The sequence below is a fragment of the Neoarius graeffei genome, chromosome 28 (genome assembly GCF_027579695.1).
Source record: "Neoarius graeffei isolate fNeoGra1 chromosome 28, fNeoGra1.pri, whole genome shotgun sequence".
NCBI classification, from domain to species: Eukaryota; Metazoa; Chordata; class Actinopteri; order Siluriformes; family Ariidae; genus Neoarius; species Neoarius graeffei.
Window position 1 is genome coordinate 13,047,492 of NC_083596.1, and position 16,878 is coordinate 13,064,369.

Consider the following 16,878-nt stretch of genomic DNA (forward strand, 5'->3'; position numbering starts at 1 on the left):
ATAGCATTAAAACGACTGACAGGTGAAGTGTCAGTCGTTGAATCTATGACTATCTCATGCGTAGATAGTCAGTGTCTATGTGATAGACATTGATTATCTCATTACAGTGGCACCTGTCAAGGGGTGGGATAAATTACTCAGCAAGAGAACAGTCAGTTCTTGAAGTTGATGCGTTGGAAACAGGAAGAATGGGCAAGCGTAAGAATCTGAGCGACTTTGACAAGAGCCAAATTGTGATGGCGAGATGACTGGGTCTGAGCATCAACAAAATGGCACATCTTGTAGTGTGTTCCCGGTATGCAGTGGTTAGTACTTACCAAAAGTGGTCCAAGGAAGGACATCCAGTCATGGGTGTCAAAGGCTCATTGATTCGCATGGAGAATGAAGGCTAGCCCATATGGTCCAATCCCACAGAAGAGCTACTGTAGCACAAACTGCTGAAAAAGTTAATGCTGGCTAAAACAGAAAGGTGTCAGTGATACAGGCTTGTAGTACTCGAGTCCAACTCATGCCCGAATTTTAAGGACTCATGGCTTGAGCACTGATGAGTCGGACTCATGCATTAACTGCATTCGGACTCATAAATTGGAGACAAGGACTCAGATTTTATCTTTATTTTTTGCAATATTTCATAATAATTTGGCATAAGATATTTATATCTACATTAATTTTTATACTAATTTTGTGAAAGAGAATGCACATCCACCTGTTCATATGTCATGTTCAGGAATAAACTAACATTAATGGCTGGAGAGAAGCCCCTACGATTGTCCGCTTTGGTTTTACAGACTTCTCGTGCAGTGGGAAAAAATGCACTGCTATGTGTTCCATATGTAGGAGAACTATCGAGGAGACGATGGGGACAACCTCGAACTTCAATCGCCATTTGGTAAGACTCAATCCAGAGAAGTAAGTGACATGTTATGTTCCTTGATCTGTTGATAGTAGGGCTTGCTTGCTGAGCAATGAACTAGCTAGTGTTAACCCTCTCTCATGTTATTTGCCCTGTTGATAGTGGGTGGGGCTTGCTGAGCGATGAACAAGCTTTTTATCTTTAGCCTATTAACTAAAATGAGGCAGTCGAGCAGGAACGTTAGTCCAACACAGTAGCAGAGACGCTTTCACATAAAGACAGCAACAGCCATCGTCAAACGGTGCGGTTGGAGTCTTGTTCTCGGACTCGACTCAAAATTTTCTTTTATGACTTGGACTTGACTTGGACTTGGGACTCGAGACCGGACTCGGACTCGAGGTTTAGTGACTCGGCTAGGACACTGCAGTGATAATAATAAAGGTGATAACTGTTATGCTGTGGGGGCATTTTGCTCCCTGGTTTGGTCCGCTTGTCCCCTTTGAAGACCTCTGGGAGATATTAGACTGTGTTTTCGACAGCACTCTCCACCACAATCATCAAAATGCCAAATGAGCGAATATCTTATCAAAGAATAATTTTCATCACTCCAGAACAGTTCCAGATACTTGTAGACTCTCTGCCAATGAGCACTGAAGCTGTTCTGCCAGCTCATAGTGGCCCAGCATCTTATTAAGACACTAACTTGTCACCTGTCTGTACACAAAATTGACAGAAATATATCCCAGGGATGATGGTCAATGGGTAACACTGTTGCCTCACAGCAAGGAGGTTCTAGGTTTGAACCTCATGGCCGACTGGGGCCTTTCTGTGTAGAGTTTGTATGTTCTCCCCATGCCTGTGTAGGTTTCCTCTGAGTGCTCCTGTTTCCTCCCACAATCCAAAGAGATGAGGATTAAGGTAAAATCCATGATATATTCACTTTAATGCTCTGCCCAATATTTTTTGCTTATAATGTGGCTTATATGAATCATACACGCACACAAGAAGAATGTCTTAAGTTAAAGAAACATCATCTTTTCCTCTTCTGAAGACACTCTGTTAAAACCACCAACTTGAACAGTGTGAAACTGTGAGCATTTCCTGAAAGTCACACTTCCACTTTTTAGCCAAATGTCTGCTGAGACATTTTGAGGTCAGTGAGCTATATGATAGTCCATTTTAGCCAAAATAGGTCAGGGTCATTTAGTGTTAACTTTATTCATGACTCATATGCAGATTAAAACAGCCCCCAAATACATGATATTAATGAATTCAATCAGAAGATGAATTCAAATTGGCTAATACATTTTCAGAACAGATTGTCCTGAGGTCAACGAATGTCATACTCCTCGTGCTTTTTAATAATTTATTACTAATTAAGGTGTAATAGTGAATACGTCTCATGAATTAAAATAATTACAGAGAATCTGGTTATCCAAGTCATCATAGATTTTCTGGTGTCTTTTTATTGCAATGCTGAACTCCAGATATAGCCTGTAAACTCAAGTAATGACTGTTTTTCAACAAAAACACCATCAAACATCAGAATGGGAAAAATATGAGAGGTCTGTGATTTTGACTGTGGTGTGGTTATTGGTGCCAAACAGTCTGGTTTGAGTATTCCAGAAACTGCTCATTTTCTGTGAACGGATTTCTACGCACAACAGTCTTAAGAGTTTCTACAGAAAAGTGAAAAAACAAACGAAATAAAAAACCCACAATGCCTTGTTTGATTAGAGAGATCAGAGGAGAATGGCCAGACTGGATCCAGAAGTATTGTACCTCAAGTAACCACTCTTTACATTCATGGTGAGCAGAAAAACATCTCAGTCTGCACAATATATTGAATCTTGGGGCTACAAAAGTAGACAATCATATTGGGTTCCAGTCTTGTCAACCATATATATATTAATCCATCCATCATCTGTAGCCGCTTATCCTGTTCTACAGGGTCACACGCAAGCTGGAGCCTATCCCAGCTGACTATGGGCGAGAGGCAGGGTACACCCTGGACAAGTCACCAGGTCATCGCAGGGCTGACACATGGAGACAAACAACCATTCACATTCATACCTATGGTCAATTTAGAGCCACCAGTTAGCCTAACCTGCATGTCTTTGGACTGTGGGGGAAACCAGAGCACTCGGAGGAAACCCACGCGGACACGGGGAGAACATGCAAACTCCACACAGAAAGGCCCTTGTTAGCCACAGGCCTCGAACCCAGGACCTTCTTGCTGTGAGGTGACAGTGCTAACCACTACACTACTGTGCCACCCACTATCAAGGAGGTTATTGAAACACTGAACTTTTCCAATTACTTCAAAAAAATTTGCAAAATTTTCATCTGCTTGATATCTTAAATCTTGTATAACCTCAGAATTGTAAGATAAGTATATTATAATAACAAGGTCTCAAAACGTTCCTTGTCTGAAACATGGTGTTTAAATGTGAAGACATATACTTGCCAAGATAATTGCAGTATACTCATCTTGATTTTTTTATTCCCCTCAAAATACTTAAAGCTAGGGTCAGTAATTTTGGAGAATCCAGCAAGAGTAAGCTAGATTTTGAAAGTATCCAACTGAAAAATCCCACCCCCTCGTTTCAGCCCTCCATCCAAAGCTACTCTTCTAAAACACATGAATGCGCATTGTCTGACTACTGCTGGAGGACAGTGCAAACTCCATGCAAACTCCACACAGAAAGGTCCTTAACGGCCGCTGAGCTCAAACCCAGAACCTTCTTGCTGTGAGGCGACACCACTGTGCCACCCCACCACTGTAAATATAAAAAACAGTGCTCCTATATATGATAAATGTCCATCTATCCATCCATTCATTATCTGTAGCCGCTTATCCTGTTCTACAGGGTTGCAGGCAAGCTGGAGCCTATCCCAGCTGACGATGGGCAAGAGGTGGGGTACACCCTGGACAAGTCGCCAGGTCATCGCAGGGCTGACACAGAGACAAACAGCCATTCACACTCACATTCACACCTACCGTACAGTCAATTTAAAGCCACCAGTTAACCTAACCTAAACTTGGATTGTAGGGGAAACTGGAGTACCTGGAGGAAACCCACACAGACATGGCAAGAACATGCGAACTCCACACAGAAAGGTCCTTGCCGGCTGCTGGGCTTGAACCCAGGACCTTCTTGCTGTGAGGCGACACCACTGTAAATATAAAAAACAGTGCTCCTATATGCACTGTAAAATATAATAAGGTGACTTTACTTAAAAAAAATATGCAAAGTCGTTGCCTCAAAAAAAGTCATTTATGTTGATTTAGATAAATTAGATTGGGTTAACTTATTTTTTGTGAGTTTGCAGTACTCAAATTAACTTAGATTAGTTTGATTACATTAACTTATTTATTTTGAGCTTGCAGTGCTCACATAAACTTATATTAATTTGATTACATTAACTTATTTATTGTGAGTTTGCAGTACTCATCTTATATAATTTTGATTACATTAACTTGTACTGTAAACTTAAAATAAATAAGTTAATGTAATCAAAATTATATAAGATGAGTACTGCAAACTCACAATAAATAAGTTAATGTAATCAAATTAATATAAGTTTATGTGAGTACTGCAAACTCAAAATAAATAAGTTAATGTAATCAAACTAATCTAAGTTAATTTGAGTACTGCAAACTCACAAAAAATAAGTTAACCCAATCTAATTTATCTAAATCAACATAAATGACTTTTTTTGAGGCAACGACTTTGCATATTTTTTTTAAGTAAAGTCAACTTATTATATTTTACAGTGTGTGATAAATGTCCATCCATCCATCCATTATCTGTAGCCGCTTTTCCTGTTCTACAGGGTCACAGACAAGCTGGAGCCTATCCCAGCTGACTATGGGCGAGAGGCGGGGTACACCCTGGACAAGTCGCCAGGTCATCACAGGGCTGACACATACCGTAGAGACAAACAACCATTCACACTCACATTCACACCTATGGTCAATTTAGAGCCACCAGTTAACCTAACCTAAACTTGGATTGTACCATGAGTTGGCCTAGTGGTTAGCGTGTCCACCTCTCGATAGGGAGCTCAGGAGTTCTACTCACGGTCGGGTCATATCAAAGACCATCATAAAAATGGTACCGACTGCCATCTGGGGGATGCGAATGGGGAGTCAAACTCTCGCGGTTACCAGAGGACCAGCCCCCCACTGTAGCCCTAGCTATGTAATAGGCGAGAGGCCAAGGGCTATGGAAACGGAGATTGGTGCCGCCCTATGCACCACATGGCACGGGATTTGATTGAAACTTGGATTGTGTGGGTTTCACAGACACAGGGAGAACATGCAAACTCCACACAGAAAGGTCCTTGCCGGTCTTTCAGAACTCAGAACCTTATTGCTGTGAGGTGACACCACTGTGCCGCCCCACCACTGTAAATATAAAAAACAGTACTCCTATATGTGATAAATGCCCATCCATCCATTAGCTGCTTATCCTGTCCTACAGGGTCGCAGGAAAGCTGGAGCCTATCCCAGCTAACTATGGGCGAGAGGCAGGGTACACCCTGGAGAAGTCGCCAGGTCATCGCAGGGCTGACACATAGAGACAGACAACCATTCAATGTCACGGTCAATTTAGAGCCACCAATTAGCCTAACCTGCATGTCTTTGGACTGTGGGGGAAACCGGAACACCTGGAGGAAACCCATGTAGCCTCGGGGAGAACAGGCAAACATGCCCTCCATTTATCCACCCATCCATCTAATCACTCCATCAATCATAAATTCAGCTGAAACTCATTGTCTTACATGACATGCTATCCATCCAATCATTCACCCATCCATCAGTTCTCTTACCTGGCAGACCATCTATCCATCAATCTATCCTTAGACTGCACATATTGTCTAGATACCTGTTTATATTATCAGACATTGTTTGTATTTACAGTACTGTGCAAAAGTGTTAGGCACATGTAAAGAAATGCTGTAGACCAAAAATGGCTTAAAATAATGAAATGAAATGTTTCAAAATAAAAAAAAATATTATAAACAGCAGAAAGCCATAATAAATTAAACAAAGTCAATATTTGGTGTGAGACGACCCATCCATCATCTGTAGCCGCTTATCCTGTGCAGGGACGCAGGCAAGCTGGAACCTATCCCAGCTGACTATGGGCAAGAGGCGGGGTACACCCTGGACAAGTCACCAGGTCATCACAGGGCTGACACAGAGACAAACAACCATTCACACTCACATTCACACCTACGGTCAATTTAGAGCCACCAGTTAGCCTAACCTAAACTTGGATTGTAGGGGAAACCGGAGCACCTGGGGGAAACCCATGCAGACACGGGGAGAACGTGCAAACTCCACACAGAAAGGTCCTTGCTGGCCGCTGGGCTCGAACCCAGAACCTTCTTGCTGTGAGGTGGCACCACTGTAAATATAAAAAACAGTGCTCCTATATGTGATAAATGTCCATCCATCTATCCATTCGTTATCTGTAGCCACTTTTCCTGTTCTACAGGGTCGCAGGCAAGCTGGAGCCTATCCCAGCTGACTATGGGCGAGAGGCGGGGTACACCCTGGACAAGTCACCAGGTCATCACAGGGCTGACACATAGAGACAAACAACCATTAACACTCACATTCACACCTATGGTCAATTTAGAGCCACCAGTTAACCTAACCTAAACTTGGATTGTACCATGAGTTGGCCTAGTGGTTAGCGTGTCCACCTCTCGATAGGGAGCTCACGAGTTCTACTCACGGTCAGGTCATACCAAAGACCATCATAAAAATGGTACCTACTGCCGTCTGGGGGATGCGACTGGGGAGTCAAACTCTCGCGGTTACCAGAGGACCAGCCCCCTACTGTAGCCCTAGCTATGTAATAGGCGAGAGGCCAAGGGCTACGGAAATGGAGATTGGTGCTGCCCTATGCACCACATGGCATGGGAAGGACTTTGATTGAAACTTGGATTGTGTGGGTTTCACAGACCATATCCCTGGAGCCTATCCCAGCTGACTACGGGCGAGAGGCGGGGTACACCCTGGACAAGTCGCCAGGTCATCACAGGGCTGACACATAGACACAGACAACCATTCACACTCACATTCACACCTACGGTCAATTTAGAGTCACCAGTTAACCTAACCTGCATGTCTTTGGACTGTGGGGGAAACCGGAGCACCCGGAGGAAACCCACGCGGACACGGGGAGAACATGCAAACTCCACACAGAAAGGCCCTCGTCGGCCACTGGGCTTGAACCCAGGACCTTCTTGCTGTGAGGTGGCACCACTTTCTCTCTCATCTCTCATAATCTCTAGCCGCTTTATCCTGTTCTACAGGGTCGCAGGCAAGCTGGAGCCTATCCCAGCTGACTAGGGGCGAAAGGCGGGGTACACCCTGGACAAGTCGCCAGGTCAGCACAGGGCTGACACATAGACACAGACAACCATTAACACTCACATTCACGCCTACGGTCAATTTAGAGTCACCAGTTAACCTAACCTGGATGTCTTTGGACTGTGGGGGAAACCGGAGCACCCGGAGGAAACCCACGCGGACACGGGGAGAACATGCAAACTCCACACAGAAAGGCCCTCGTCGGCCACTGGGCTCGAACCCAGGACCTTTTTGCTGTGAGGTGGCACCACTTTCTCTCTCATCTCTCATTATCTCTAGCCGCTTTATCCTGTTCTACAGGGTCGCAGGCAAGCTGGAGCCTATCCCAGCTGACTAGGGGCGAAAGGCGGGGTACACCCTGGACAAGTCGCCAGGTCATCACAGGGCTGACACATAGACACAGACAACCATTAACACTCACATTCACGCCTACGGTCAATTTAGAGTCACCAGTTAACCTAACCTGGATGTCTTTGGACTGTGGGGGAAACCGGAGCACCCGGAGGAAACCCACGCGGACACGGGGAGAACATGCAAACTCCACACAGAAAGGCCCTCGTCGGCCACTGGGCTCGAACCCAGGACCTTTTTGCTGTGAGGTGGCACCACTTTCTCTCTCATCTCTCATTATCTCTAGCCGCTTTATCCTGTTCTACAGGGTCGCAGGCAAGCTGGAGCCTATCCCAGCTGACTAGGGGCGAAAGGCGGGGTACACCCTGGACAAGTCGCCAGGTCATCACAGGGCTGACACATAGACACAGACAACCATTAACACTCACATTCACGCCTACGGTCAATTTAGAGTCACCAGTTAACCTAACCTGGATGTCTTTGGACTGTGGGGGAAACCGGAGCACCCGGAGGAAACCCACGCGGACACGGGGAGAACATGCAAACTCCACACAGAAAGGCCCTCGTCGGCCACTGGGCTCGAACCCAGGACCTTTTTGCTGTGAGGTGGCACCACTTTCTCTCTCATCTCCTCTAGCCGCTTTATCCTGTTCTACAGGGTCGCAGGCAAGCTGGAGCCTATCCCAGCTGACTACGGGCGAAAGGCGGGGTACACCCTGGACAAGTCGCCAGGTCATCACAGGGCTGACACATAGACACAGACAACCATTCACACTCACATTCACACCTACGCTCAATTTAGAGTCACCAGTTAACCTAACCTGCATGTCTTTCGAGGAAACCCACGCGGACAACATGCAAACTCCGCACAGAAAGGCCCTTGTCGGCCACTGGGCTCGAACCCAGGACCTTCTTGCTGTGAGGCGACAGCGCTAACCACTACGCCACCATGTGATAAATGTCAGTAAGTGTAAAAAATAAATTAACAACAAAAAAAAAGCAGCTCGTTGTGAATATACAAAATATAAACAGTGTAGGTTAAGCGCTATAGGTCGAATCGAAAATTAGCCCCGCCTCTCGTGTCGAGGCCCCGCCTCCACCTGTCTACGGTGAGCGGAAGCAAAGATGGCGGCGTTTGTGTAACACAGGGCGGCTGAGGATCAGCGTCAACACGCATAGGTGGTTGAAAACACACTTTGCAGCTGTGGATATTATATATTTAATGGTGTATGTGTATATATTTACAGGTATTAAAGTGTATCTGTGTGTAACGCGGTGTGTTTCTGCTGTAGCGTTACACCGATAATGACAGAGCAATAACAACACAGGAGGAGGGAAGGAGAGAGTGCTGCTGGAGACGAGATTTGAAGGTTCTTCTGGGTTTCAGAAATGGGTTTCAGGTAAAGTAACATCATTTGTGATATTTTAGTGTTCCTAAAGATAAAAATATCCTTGAATTAAAGAGTGTCATTGTGCTTTTCTAACGCTCTTCGTGACACGTAGGCTGTTGCCATGGCTTCGTCCACCCTGGACCTGGAGGCTGCTTTGGTACTATTCCCACAGAGGATTTATTATTATTATTATTATTTGCAAACAAATCACCTAAAGATACGAGTTTGTCCTATATATGAACAAATATATCGGTTTTGTATTCACTTCACGTCCCTATTTTTGGTGCGTTTACTTCAAACTGTAACTAAACTAGTGACATTTGCTCATTTAGGCTGTCTGTGGTGGCTCCTTTTTGGTAAACTTTAAATATAATTTGCTTTTTAAACACTATTTGATTATAGCTCGTTGTTTTTAATGAATATAATGTCATTTCGGGGCTGCACAGTGGTGTAGTGGTTAGCGCTGTTGCCTCACAGCAAGAAGGTCCGGGTTCGAGCCCAGTGGCCGGCGAGGGCCTTTCTGTGCGGAGTTTGCATGTTCTCCCCGTGTCCAGTTTAACTGGCGACTCTAAATTGACCGTAGGTGTGAATGTGAGTGTGAATGGTTGTCTGTGTCTATGTGTCAGCCCTGTGATGACCTGGCGACTTGTCCAGGGTGTACCCCGCCTTTCGCCCGTAGTCAGCTGGGATAGGCTCCAGCTTGTCTGTGACCCTGTAGAACAGGATAAAGCGGCTAGAGATAATGAGATGAGATGAAAGTATGTCCCTTTAAAAAGAAAAAATAATAACAAAACACGTCTGGAAAAATCCCAAGGGAGTCTGGAGCCAGGTTCGTGATGTCATGTACGGATCCGCCAGCAGGCTGCGAGAGCTTGCACGGTTTCAGTGCACAGCCTGTGTAGACCAAGTTTAGCAGCTAGCGATTTTGCATTAAAATATGGAATTGTTACCTGAGCGCAATTTAAGGGTTGCACGGTGGTGTAGTGGTTAGCACGGTTGCCTCACAGCAATAAGGTTCTTGGTTCGGACCCAGCGGCCAGCCTTTTTGTGTGGAGTTTGCTCATTTAGGCTGTCTGTGGTGGCTCCTTTTTGGTAAACTTTAAATATAATTTGATTTTTAAACACTATTTGATTATAGCTCGTTGTTTTTAATGAATATAATGTCATTTCGGGGTGGCACGGTGGTGTAGTGGTTAGCGCTGTCGCCTCACAGCTAGAAGGTCCGGGTTCGAGCCCAGTGGCCGGCGAGGGCCTTTCTGTGCAGAGTTTGCATGTTCTCCCCGTGTCCAGTTTAACTGGCGACTCTAAATTGACCGTAGGTGTGAATGTGAGTGTGAATGGTTGTCTATGTGTCAGCCCTGTAATGACCTGGCGACTTGTCCAGGGTGTACCCCGCCTTTCACCCGTAGTCAGCTGGGATAGGCTCCAGCTTGCCTGCGACCCTGTAGAACAGGATAAAGCGGCTAGAGATAATGAGATGAGATGAAAGTATGTCCCTTTACACACTCATCCAGAAGGGTAATTTTGCACAAGGCCATCTGTCTACAGCAGAAAAAGAAAAAATAATAACAAAACACGTCTGGAAAAATCCCAAGGGAGTCTGGAGCCAGGTTCGTGATGTCATGTACGGATCCGCCAGCAGGCTGCGAGAGCTTGCACGGTTTCAGTGCACAGCCTGTGTAGACCAAGTTTAGCAGCTAGCGATTTTGCATTGAAATATGGAATTGTCACCTGAGCGCAATTTAAGGGTTGCACGGTGGTGTAGTGGTTAGCACGGTTGCCTCACAGCAAGAAGGTTCTTGGTTCGGACCCAGCGGCCAGCCTTTTTGTGTGGAGTTTGCATGCTCTCTCCGTGTCTGTGTGGGTTTCCTCCGGGTGCTCCGGTTTCCCCCACAGTCCAAAGACATGCAGTTCGGTTAACGTGGGGTGGCCTTGAGCGAGATCCCTAACCCCTGACTGCTCCCTGGGCGCTCTAGTATGGCTGCCCACTGCTCTGGGTGTGTGTGTGTGTGTGTGTTCACTGCTTCAGATGGGTTAAATGCAGCGGATGAATTTCAATGTGCATGTGACAAATAAAGGTTTCTTCTTCTATTAACCCCTACTTTAGCTATGCTATTAACTGAAAGTGCATATCCTGGCCCAATTTAATTTTTTTTAATATGAAAGTATGCCCCTTTACACACTCATCCAGAAGGGTAATTTTTCACAAGGCCATCTGTCTACAGCAGAAAAAAACAAAACGCATCTGGAAAAATCCCAAGGGAGTCTGGAGCCAGATTTGTGACGTCACGTGCGGATCCACCAGCAGGCTGCGAGAGCTTTGCACGGTTTCAGTGCACAGCCTGTGTAGACCAAGCTTAACAGCTAGCGATTTTGCATTGAAATATGGAATTGTCACCTGAGCGCAATGTTACTGCACCTTTGGATGAAGAATATAATGAGATGTCAGAATTATTTCTTACCCTTGCAACAGTCAACTTGTGAATTGCTGATTTTCTTGGTCTTTTTCTCGGCTCTGCTTGGTCCTCGACTTCGAGGGCCTCAGTGGATGCGGCACTTCGCCTTCTGTCAGGGGAGACGAGCTCGATTGGCTCCTTGGTGACGCTGAGACAGATGGAGACGGTGTTGCTTTGGGCATTCTGACAGATGGAACTGGTTTGTTTTTTTTTCAGATCAAGTTGCCTCGCGAAGCCCATTTCCCACTGCAAATAGTTCTCAAAGTCATCGGGCCTTATGAAGTGAGCACTGCAAATAATGCTGTAGTCTGTAGCATGTAGCCAATTTTTCCAGGTGCCTCGCACGAAGCGCTCCCATTTCTCTCTCATTGTCCGGTATTTTGGAAAACGATGAGTACTAATCCCATCAAGATTGGTGTTGCTACACCCTCCTACGATACATCTGTTAACCATTTTAATAACTGCACGATAACGTTGAAGAAATTTGCAGAAAACCACCAGGTCGTTTTCTCATAAACAAACCAGCACTGACATAGGATTCAGAAGGAGGCGTCCCGCACGTGACGTCACAAAAATCAATGTTTGCCGGGAAATCCAAATGCCAAGTTTTTTCAGAGGCGGACCAATTCGCCTCAAATGGCTTGCTTTCAACTGAATTTTTCTGGTATTGCGCAAGGTAAAAAAATTGCACAAAATGCAAAATGTTACAGATATTTGACCAAAGTTTAATATAAAATAGGAGAATTACATTGATCTCGCTCCTGAATTTACCCGTGATATGCACTTTAACATGTCCCATGAGTCTGCTTATAGGAGTCATGGAGTACGTGTTTTTTTTTTTTTCCCCATAGTGACTTCCTCATGTCAGTTTGTGAACCTAAAAAAATCCTGCGGTCATTTCATTTTTTTTTTGGTAAGGGGGATAACCTGGAGTATATTTTAAAATCGGAACACACTTTCCCTCGGTAATAAGCATAAACATGTCTGAAAGCGACTTCTTTAGTCTCGTCCATTTCTTTCAAACCCCTTTGGTACAATTTGGTAAGTCAGGTTTATTTGTATAGCGCTTTTAACAATAGACAAAGCAGCTTTACAGAATTTTAATGACTTTAAACATGAGCTAATTTTATCCCTAATCTATCCCCAATGAGTAAACCTGTGGCGATGGTGGCAAGGAAAAACTCCCTCAGACGACATGAGGAAGAAACCTCTAGAGGAACCAGACTCAAAAGGGAACCCATCCTCATTTGGGCAACAACAGACAACATGACTATAACATTAACAGTCCTAACATAAAGTCAGTTTCGTTGATGTTATAACTCTTCATTGATGGAAACTTGAGTGCAAAACTGTTCATGACAACTGCAGTCCTAAAGTTAGCAAGTCAACTGTCGTCCTCAGCCATAAAAGCATGACCGTAAGAGTCCAGAGCGTCCTCCAGGTGTGACTTTCAACTGTCCGTATGGCCCCGTCCTCCACAGGAGCAATGTGATGAGACTCCGACCAGACATAGGGCATCAGGATGGATCAGGCAGGTCTGAGGAGCAGAAGAGATCAGCATCTCGATCTCGGGATTGACATGTAACTCAGAGGGACAGATTTTTTTTGGGGGGGGGGAGAGAGAGAGAAAAAAAACACAGGTTGTTAGGCATGCCCAATGTCACCTGAATAAGTAGGAACTGTATACATTTTTAGGCTGAGTACAAGCAGGGACTCCGGCAAAACTACCAAAGGGGGTATTGGTATCCCCTTTGGTACAATTTCTTTTACTGTCATCATGTTGTAAGAATGAGTGTAACAATAGCGCACTGCGCATATAGGTGTTCCTATTAATGTGGCCGGTGAGTGTATACAATTCGGCTCACCAATCGAAATAAATGGACGAGACTAAAGAAATCACTTTCAGACATGTTTATGCTTATTACCAAGGGAAAGTGTGTTCCTATTTTAAAATATGCTCCAGGTTATCCTCCTTTCTTCGGCCAGTGCTCCCATGTGTGATGTAGATGTGACGCACTTCCGAGTTGTTACGGGAAGTCATCGAAAAAAGTATTGAGACCACTGAGCTCTAGCGTCAGGCCATTTCCGGGAAATAAGCATTTCGGTCATGGCGATAGTGTGTGAATGTCAGCCTCGGTTCGGGGGTTTCAGTTTCGAAAACGGTAAGAGTAGAATAATATAAAGTACAGACACTTGGTATATTTTACTTCTGTGACTTTTAAATTGTTCATTTTTGGATTACGCTTCATTTTTGTGGCAACTGCCTCATGGAGTAAATATATCTGCTATATTTACTGTATGGACATGGTATCAGAAAACAATTTTATTTATAAGCAGTGGCCACATGGACCCATAGGGTACTTATTTTTGTATGCGTGTCCTTGTGCACACTTGGGCTACACAGTGGTTAGCGCTGTTGCTTCAGAGCAAGAAGGTTTCGGGTTCGAACCTCATGGCCGACGGGGGGCCTTTCTCTGTGGAGTTTGCATGTTCTCTCCGTGTCTGTGTGGGTTTCCTCTGGGTGCTCTGGTTTCCTTCTAGAGTTTAAAGACATGCAGATTAGGTAAAATACCCAGCCACTGGGGTTGCACAAACCAGTGCATACTTAGTTCCCATCCCAAGCCCGGATAGATTGGGGAGGGTTGTGGCAGGAAGGACATCCGGTGTAAAACCTAGGCCAAATCAAATATGTTGAACAGATCCACTGTGGTGGCCCTGAACAGGAGCAGCCGGAAGAAGACGATGACGACGACTTGTGTCCTTGTGCAAAAGGGTTAGGCAAATGCCAATAAATACTGTCGAGCAAAGATGCCTTCAGAGGTACTGAAACTATTAAGTACTGTATCTATATTAAACAATATTATTAAGGGCAGTAAACAGTAATAAATAAAACATATGTGGTGTGATTCTCATTTCTTTAAAAACAAGTGTTGCCAGGCAAACCAAACCGTGCCTGGTAGCACTTATGATGAATGTCAAGGAAGATATTGTGGGAAAAAAAAAAAAAATAGGTACCCTATGGGTGATAAATAAAATTGTTTGTTTTCTGATACCATGTCCATACAGTAAATATAGCATATATATATTTACTCTGAGGCAGAAGAGTATTCTACTCTTGCCTCTTACAGTCTTCGAAACTGAAACCTCCGAACCGAGGCTGACATGCACACGCTGCTGCCATGACCAAAACTCTTATTGCCCGGAAATGGCCCGGCGCTAGAGCTCAGTGGAACGCACTTTCCCTCTGTAATAAGCATAAACACGTCTGAAAGTGATTTCTTTAGTCCATTTATTTCGAATGGTGAACCGAATTATATACACTCACCGGACATTTTAATCAGAACACGTGTATGCGCAGTGCACGATCATTACACTCTTACAGCATGATGACGTAGTGGCTAGCACCTCTATATTAGGCAGTAGACACAACAAAAACGTTTTTGACCTTTTTGGTGACCTTGACTGGATGACCCTCAAAATGTTGGTGGTTCTATTTGAGACCAATGCCCATCTATCCTGAAGGTTCATGAAGATTGATCCGTAATATCGTTAACAAAGAAACCTGACTGAAAACGATACCTCGCCCCGTTTACTCTGTAGCAGGCGAGGTACAAATAGTAGTCTCGGGTACAATTTGTGCACTTTTTTTTTTTTTTTTAATGGAAATGAGCTGTAGGTTTTACTGAGTATCTTACAGAACCAGACACAGCTCTTCTGCAGATTTTGGTGGGGTTTACATTAGACCGTATCAGCGGATCATCAGATTAACGTTTTTAAAACGATTAGCGTGCACACAGCAACACCAATACACGATTCGCGTGCACACAGCAACACCAATACACGGATACGCTCGGCTCCGCAGGCATCCTGCGCTCCAAATCACTCCGCCCTGAACAGCGAGTGCCCTCTGGAGGGTGCGCACTCCGGCCCTGCGCAGCTCACAGAGCGCGCGAGTATAGCGCACGAGCAGTGATTCGGGACTGAGCCGCTGTGTGTGAGATCCCAGCGCATATCACTTACCACTTGCAAGTGGAAGGATGGCAAGCCTAAAGACAATCATAAGTACACAGTGGGCAGTATTTGCATCAGTATTTGCAGTATTTTCATACTCTTATACTCTTTAATGAAAGGTGATACAAGGCGGAAGTCCGCGCCTTTTTTCAGCAGTCGCGTCACATGACCAACACCAGCGAATCAGGAAGGTGGATGTCACAGTGACGTTGTCCAATGACGACGCCAGCTAGAGCTCAGCACAGCGTATCCGCGTATTCTCAATGTTTACACAGCACCGGACCAGACACGATCTGGATTGAATACGTGGACCCTGGCGGATTCCCGTTTCCCGGCGTTTCCAAGCGTTTTAATGTAAACGGACAGTGCATCCGCGAAGAAAACGAGACAGATACAGTCTAATGTAAACTTGGCCTTTGACTGTTGCATTTGCTTCTTATTTTTGCAGCCTTCATTATGGGTTTTTTTTTTTTGGTCTGAAAAGTGATCTCTTGCATAATATGCTGCTTACTTTACTGACAGTCCAACATTTCTCTGTTACATTTAATTTTGGAAATCTAAAATGTTCTACTGACTCAATAATGAAAAACTATAACAAAGTTTGCACTAAAAATAGGGTGTCTAAGACTTTTTTTTTTTGCACAGTACCTCAAATCTCACAGTATCTTAAATCTCAGACTAGTACAACCCCGATTCCAAAAAAGTTGGGACAAAGTACAAATTGTAAATAAAAATGGAATTCAATGTTGTGGAAGTTTCAAAATTCCATATTTTATTCAGAATAGAACATAGATGACATATCAAATGTTTAAACTGAGAAAATGTATCATTTAAAGAGAAAAATTAGGTGATTTTAAATTTCATGACGACAACACATCTCAAAAAAGTTGGGACAAGGCCATGTTTACCACTGTGAGACATCCCCTTTTCTCTTTACAACAGTCTGTAAACGTCTGGGGACTGAGGAGACAAGTTGCTCAAGTTTAGGGATAGGAATGTTAACCCATTCTTGTCTAATGTAGGATTCTAGTTGCTCAACTGTCTTAGGTCTTTTTTGTCGTATCTTCCGTTTTATGATGCGCCAAATGTTTTCTATGGGTGAAAGATCTGGACTGCAGGCTGGTCAGTTCAGTACCCGGACCCTTCTTCTACGCAGCCATGATGCTGTAATTGATGCAGTATGTGGTTTGGCATTGTCACGTTGGAAAATGCAAGGTCTTCCCTGAAAGAGACGTCATCTGGATGGGAGCATATGTTGCTCTAGAACCTGGATATACCTTTCAGCACTGATGGTGTCTTTCCAGATGTGTAAGCTGCCCATGCCACACGCACTAATGCAACCCCATACCATCAGAGATGCAGGCTTCTGAACTGAGCGCTGATAACAACTTGGGTCGTCCTTCTCCTCTTTAGTCCGAATGACAC

At 44.5% G+C, this 16,878-nt stretch overlaps 1 protein-coding gene across 1 annotated transcript in view; it reads left to right on the forward strand.

The window, feature by feature from the left end:
- The first annotated feature begins 8,684 nt into the window (after positions 1–8,684).
- The window catches only part of dqx1 (DEAQ box RNA-dependent ATPase 1), a 46,502-nt gene continuing 38,308 nt past the window's right edge, over positions 8,685–16,878 (forward strand). Inside the window, exons 1-2 of the mRNA XM_060912240.1 lie at positions 8,685–8,774; positions 8,888–8,995. The gene's annotated coding sequence lies outside the window, so the exon portion shown is untranslated. The remainder of the gene's footprint in view (positions 8,775–8,887; positions 8,996–16,878) is intronic.